Genomic DNA, 7,496 nt, shown 5'->3' with positions numbered 1-7,496 from the left:
CAATGAGATAACTCAACTATAGAGTGGGGCTATTTTTATTTTGGGGAGATAAAGTCATCCCTTCTATTGACCATACCCTCAGTTCGAGGGACTTTATCAATATGTTATGAAGCTCCAATCTTCAATGGGTCACCATTACTTGACTAGAAAGGCAAACATCTGGGCAAGGAAAAGCTTAGTACGCCTGGTGCAAATGGCTTTCATTTTTCATCTTATACCAATCAGATTAGAGGTTCCTACCTATGTACAAGATTGACACAATCACTACGTAGGGGGCAGTCAACTTAATGCGGGAGAGGTATGAGTTCAGTTTAATCTTAGGGTGTATTTGTAGTGACTAGTGCCTCTTTCTTATTGATCAGTTCACCTCTGCTCTATTGAAAAGTAGGAATTCCTATGGTGGTTTTGTCAATGAACACGTCTTGGTCCAAATTGACTAACCTAATGCACCCTTAAAAAGGCTATTCCATAGTTAGGTATCCGCTTTAGTATGATTTACGAAGGCTAGGCTAGGTTTGGTAATATTCAAAATAAATAAAAAGAGATTGGGGTCGATAAGTGGCAGTTGGCAAGGAACTTAACCCCCACTAAAAAGAGGGAATCCATGGTCAAACTCAAATTCTAGAAATAAGTCAGGCCCTTCTACCAAGTCTACTAGATAAAAGATGATAGAGGGCTAACTATCATTTCCCTACACAAGATGGTGCCCTTTCTCTCCGAGTTCTTTTCTTTTTAGTCAAATTTGATGATATACTTTGGCGATGTTACCTACCAAATACAAGGCCTTCTAGGTGATTAAAATTGCTCAGTTGAGGACTCACTCACTCATCTACTCTTTATCTATTTAATACTTTCTTCTATCTACAATAAATATTTCAAAGACGATCCACCACGCTGGGCTATAAGATAAGATGCAGTTTTTGTACTACTTGATTAATTGGTAAGAAAGAGTTTTCAAAAGAATTGGAAGACTCTTGTATGTATGGTAACTATCTTTTCATCTATTGGTGAACTGTTGTACAAAAAGGTTGAGGCAAAGAACCTTTATTAGCATGCTTTTCAAGAGCTTAACTTCTGATAGTGGCGGGGTGTCAAGGGAATGTTTATTATTTTGAAGCCTAAGCTAAGAAGGTACGAATGATATGATGGTCCCCTTTAGAAGATAGGGGTGGCATTCTTGTGGTAGTAAAGGCAAACATATCTCCTCTTCTCTTAGTGTGCACAGTTTGCTTACATGAAGCCTTAGGCACATCTCTCTTTCTTAGTTTCATGCTGGACTAATGATAATGAAGGAAAGTCAGTCTTTTAGTAAACGTATATAAGTACCTCTTTAGTGTATATACAATTCTTTAGTGGTTGCTCCAAATGTACGGGGGAAGTTGGTTGAAGATGATGTTATGTGACGTTCAAAACCAGTCTTGAAGTGAATGAATTATAAAGAAGTAAGGAAATGATATGACTCTTTCTTGAACTATATCATAAACAGATCTTCCCCTCTACACCAATCATGAGTTTTTCTCTATTCTTTTCATACATCATTGTAATGCCCTTAATGATAGGTTTTGAAAAAGACTTTTCATTTAATTCCCATTTAGGTCCCATTTAGATCCCACTGTTGTTTCTTTTTCCTTCTGCACCTTTTCCTCAAAATGAGAAAGAATATGGTACACATGAATTATATTATTTAAGTGCTTATTACTTGCTAAAAATCCTACTTCTACAAATGGTAGGTTAGTGGGTGATTCAAATAAGTCATGTTTTCCATGGTTTTCCCATGTTATAACTTTTGTCCCAGTTCGATCGATCCGGAATGGATCGGTTAAACATTCCATTAGGTAGCCTGGTCTTGACTTTTCTGTATGTTATTTATTCTTGTTTGGCTTTTGGAATCACATTCAGCAGTGTTGGAACAACTCGCAAAATCCAACCACTTCCCCTACTTCATTCCCCCTAACCATTTTGCGTACCTTTATTGAAATAGAATGGTTTTATGTTTTTTCACCGATTGGTTATTCCTCTCCATTTGTATCTATGTTTCTAATTTTGGTTTCAATTTGTTCACAAGATTGAATGGCTAAATCTCCTCTGAACCCTCAATTCGATTGTTTTCCAAGATTGTTGAGTCGAGTATGTAAGCCATGTATCTAGGAGGAACAACAATAAAAGAAGAGCTTTCAGTTTTGATCTTGCAGCTATTTTCAAAATATATATATAAGAATCTCTTTTTTAGAAGAAAGATTATATATATCAATCTGTAGTGGTGGTGGAACCAACCAATATGTATGTCATCCGACCCGACCTAGGACTCTTTCTTACCGACCTATTTGATTCTCTGGTTATAGTTATTTAGATGGTATTCTAAGATCAAAATCCTCCCAGGAATACACGAAACAAAGATATGAACTGGGTAAATAGAAATGGAAAAGAGATGTTTATATTTCATCCAAATTAGTTGTTTTTTCTACATCTATATGATCTATTAAAGTAGGTTGGTATTGAACATATAATAAAAGCAGATCTTGGTCCATGGAGTCCCAAGAAGGTAAGAACTCCAACCAGTCTGATGCTTCTTTAGCCAAATACGATATACAAGTGGGACCTTCACTATGAGTAAGCTATGCTAAAAACCACTTATTTTTTATCGATCGAGCCACTTTCCCTTATTCAACTCGTACAACCCTCTTCAAAAACTTGTACGATCGATGCCACAAATACAACCAACTCTTTATTAAGGAAATAAGGAATGGGGTAATAATTTGGCACCAAATATGTGGAGGTATAGAAAGAGCAATTGTGAGAAGCGGAAAAACCATACAAAATGATGATAGGTCATGGAGGTTTCTATAGAAAGACCCCTTGGATGTGGAAAATAGATCACAACTACAGTTACTTGGGAGCATACTGATGGAATGAATGAAATACAGACAGTTAGCATACTATGGTCATAGATCTTAGGTTGTAACTTGATCATGAATGAATTTGTTAATGTTGCACCCATAAAGTATGGAAAGTGTCAAACGTTGGGAACTATCCAGGGAAGAGTTAGGAATAGGAAAAAGGAGAAGTGAGAACCACTTAAATAGAGGAATCAATTGTATTTCCTTTGTTCCTCATAGCAACTGGGGATCGAAAAGGACAAAATTTGATGACTTATTAAGGGAAAGCCGAAGTAAGAGCATGATATTGGAGCCTGATAGATGGTGGTATCACATCCTTCTCAAAGGAACAGTATGAGAGACTCTCGCATTATACGGATCCATCCCAAAGACAAGACCTTCCCTTTTCTTTGACCAACGGTCCCTCAAACCTTTATGATTTCATGCCGAACCTGTTCTTTATCTTCAAACTTCTCATTCAATGAGATAGCAGGTCTCGCTGTTTACATTTTCTAGGTCATGCCATAAGTTCATTAGAAAGCTGAGTTGGCTAGATGTTGGTATATCATTTACGTTACCGACCACATAGTCCATAGCGTCTTTCATTGCATTGTATTTACCAGGGATGAATTCCCTTTTTGGAGCAATCGCCTTCGCTAATTAGCAGAACGCCTTGATACGTGCGTCTAGTTTATTGAGGGTGACACTCCACTTCTTTATACCCTTAGGAGGCGAGAAACTATCATTCCCTTTTCCTTTCTTACTTTTCTGAGGATGGTTTAAGAGGAGCCAGTTCTACCTCCGACTGAGGAGGGAAATTCCATAGATAGGCAGTAGCTTCAATGAGCTAGGACGTGGAAGTGAAAACCCTAACTTAAAACCATACCCTTCTTTTCTACTCAATATCTAAGGAGCAAATCTATAGTCAGTTCTTAGCGCCCAGAAGCTCATGGATTGAATACCCCTATGTTCTGGTGATGCGTTCACCCACTTGCATGCTTCCTTGAAAGTAATAAATCATTAGTTTTCCCACTACCATATGTGTGGATGTACTTTTATTTCTAAACCTGAGAGAATTTATACTCTAAGAGCCAACTAACTTATTATCCTTAGATGCAAGGATTAAAAAATAGCAACGTATTAGGGGCTGAGCATACCTTTCGCTCAGGAACAAGAAATGGAGCTACTAAGTGTTGGTGCTATTTTTCTTTTTCTAGCTCTCTTTTGGGTTCCCTATCGATGCATGTATGCCTACGTCAAAGAAAGAAAAGGAATCACATAAATTTTTCATACACCTAGGACTAATTCCATCGATGAATCATTCGAGAATTAATTTTGCAAGACTAGTCTAATCTTATTCAACCTTAGATGGTAATTACAGAGAAGCCTAGGGTGGTCTCTTCCTTCTTAACATACATGTAAGTCCCCACAAAATTTCTAAGCTTAATTCAGTCCTTTAAGCTTGTCAAGGGGTCCCAGACTTAGAAAAACTCTAGCTAAGTTCCCAGACTTAGCTTATTTTTTGCCTTCGAAAGTTGACAATCTCATTTTACCACCTTAATGTCCTTTAATGGCCTGTATATTTTTTAATTCATGACCAGAGAAGTCAATAGGTGTTACCGGATAAGTTTTGGATTTTTTGGACCTCGATTAGACTTGTTTGGTATCCCAAAATAATGGACCAACACTATCTTAGAGCGCCGTATCACCCATCGTGTTGATTAACATTGTTGCAGGGACTGCCAGTGAAACTACTTAGGCTTGGCATGATCATGGCCCAATACATTGGGTATCGCATCGATGCCTAATTTCAGTCATTAAATTTCTGAATTTTTGTGGGAAAAAGGGTCAATTTCCACCCTTTTATAAACCCAAAAACATGTAATTCAAACATTTTCACCCAAAATATACTAGTTTCTCTCAATTTTCCTCAAGAAAAAATTTAGGGTTTTCAATTAGGGATTCAAATTCAAGGAAATTCCACCGTCAAACTTTGTAGAATCAAGAACTAAGGTATGCATAGTGTTCATTCATGGATTCCTTCCATCCACGAAGTTCAAGAATCAAGTTTTAAATCTTGTATTGTGAATATTTTGTTGTGGGTTGATTATGTTCATGTGATCATGATGATGTGATTCCCAAGCTAGAATCTTTATTTGTTGTTCATGAAACTTTGTTAATGTGTGGCTTGAAATCTATAATTTTAGTCGATTCGTGGAGTTTTGAAGTGATAATTTGATGATTATGCCTATGCCTTAAGTTGTGCATGCAAGATGTTTGATAAAATGCCTAAGGGACTAGAAATTATGCATCATAGCTCAATGGTGACCCAAATGATAAGTGCATGCTTTACCCTTATGATCACAATGACTTCTATGATATTGTTGTGCATTATAAATATTTTATGGGATGCTCATGAGACAAGTTGATGAAATTGTGAAATGCTTATATGCTTTCCCATTCATGTATAAGATTATGATAACCATGTGCTTTATGAAATCCCCAACTCATTGTATTATGAATTGTGAACTTTAGCCCTATGGTCAAGAAGTATTGTGTCTTGTCAATTTCATTCTATCGAGTCGTGGGGGTACTTGTTCCCGACAATTTTGCTGTGTTCCTAGAGCCAGAGTCGATTTTCACGATACTCTTAGTCAATCCATGATCACTAAAATTCAGTCAGTTATAGAACTCAGGAAAACTCAGTAATCTCATGAACTCAGTTAGTTGATATAAATTAGTAACATTCCGTCAGTCAACGAAATCCAGTGAAATCAGTCCAGTTCCTTCTAGTATGATCAACTTCAGTGTCTATTTATATGGGAGTAGGATTTAACATAGAGTGAACCCGAGGATAAGAACACACACTACCAGATGAGGGTGTGATTCTTAGAAGCAATCGTTGCATTCTAGAACTATGTATCCAACATAGGTTAAGACATCAACACTGATAGATGAGGTTTAATGAGGTGGATTAACACTGTCAGATGAGGTTCTCACCATTCTCTTTTGGGGATACTATCAGATGAGGGTCACCCACAGCTTGTCCTTACCCGTAGCGCGGTATTGACATCCTTTCGATTGGGGTTACAGATTGGACCCCAACTCATCTATATTGCTTTATTTGGGGCATATCGGTTATATAACTGCTTCCCACAGTTATAGTCTCAGTCTCAGTCTCAGTAATAGAACTCAGATAGTTCTACAAAATTCAGGACTGTCAGATACAATTACCCAGTTCAGTACGGGACCAGCTAGTTCCACCAGAAATAGGACTGTTAGATATATTCATTCAGATAATAGTATATCAGTTATAGAAACTTATGTTATTAGTATTCAGATTTAGTGATGTCATGATCTCAGTCACAGTTCATGTATTTCTCATGTTCATGTTATTCAGTCAGTTAGTATTGTTCATGCATATAAAACACTTGCATTCAGCCTACCTCACTTGCATACTAGTACATTCAATCATATTGACGCATTTGCACTATGGTTTTTTTATACCATAGGTTCAAAAGCATGAGTTACAAAGCATCCTTAGTAGATCCGCCGTTCAGCAGACAGACTAGCAGTGAGTCCTCAACATTCGAGGATATTATTATTTAATTATTTCATTCTTTTATTACTTAGTTATTTCAATAGTTAGAGTTAGATGGGGGATATGTCCCATCAACTACCTATTTAGATAGTTTAGAGGCTAGTCATACTATCATGTTTATATAGTTATTTTAGTTGTTTTGTTATTGATATACCATATTTTCAGATGTTATGATTTATCAGATATTTGAACCTCATGGCCTTTCAGCCTTTTATTCCACATTTATACATTATATTATGCAGTGCTCAGGTAAAGATATCAGTCATGGGTTAGCTTGTGCTCCTTCGGGGGTCATGAGCACTGTATGGAATTCTGGGTGTCAAATTTGGGGTGTTACTACATGACACACCAACTTGAAGTTTGATTTAAAAATCTCTCTCTATTTTCACTTCTCACACCCTTCTCGTAGTGTTTGACTTGCTCTTAGGCTACCATATCGATATCAAGGTGACAGGATTCAAACCTATGGACCTCTGTACCCAAAATAGATACACTGATGAGACTGTGCTATACTTCATCTCACCACCTCAAAGCATATAGTTCCACCCGATCGATGAACACTCAAATCAAACTCGCTCATCTTTTAGGGCACAGAGATGCGATAACCAATTTGAGAAATCAACTAATTTTTTGAATGTGCCTTAAGCCCCAACCCTACCACCAAAAAGACATCCGTATAGTGTAGGACCACTCATATTTTTTTGTTTTCTCTTTTACTTTAATTTTGAAATATGGCTCGCTCTCGACTACGATTTGTACCTTTCGCCTGCTTAGAAGTGGATTCAAACCACTGACACAAGGATTTTTAGTCCTTTTCTCTAACTGGATAAGCTACCTGAATCACTTTCCCATTGTTTTTTTTCATTGAATAGCGACCTACCTTATCACTTGACTAGTAAGGGAAAAACCCTTTACTAAACTAAGAAAATAGAATAGATAGGCTTTTTTTGCTTCTTCATCAAGCTTTTGAGTAGCTCTTTTAACTGTCACCTAATCCCCTAACATGCTTAAGAACCAAG

General features: G+C 37.0%; 2 pseudogenes; one reads left to right on the top strand and one right to left on the bottom strand.

Moving 5' to 3' along the window:
* Positions 1 to 1,450: 1,450 nt before the first annotated feature.
* On the top strand, positions 1,451 to 2,070 carry LOC107852524 (annotated as a pseudogene).
* Positions 2,071 to 2,631: 561 nt separating this feature from the next.
* Positions 2,632 to 3,470, bottom strand: LOC124898537 (annotated as a pseudogene).
* Positions 3,471 to 7,496: the final 4,026 nt, after the last annotated feature.

This window comes from Capsicum annuum, chromosome 5 (genome assembly GCF_002878395.1).
Source record: "Capsicum annuum cultivar UCD-10X-F1 chromosome 5, UCD10Xv1.1, whole genome shotgun sequence".
NCBI classification, from domain to species: Eukaryota; Viridiplantae; Streptophyta; class Magnoliopsida; order Solanales; family Solanaceae; genus Capsicum; species Capsicum annuum.
The sequence above is the reverse complement of the archived record's forward strand: the minus strand, read 5'-3'. Positions and strand labels throughout refer to the sequence as shown.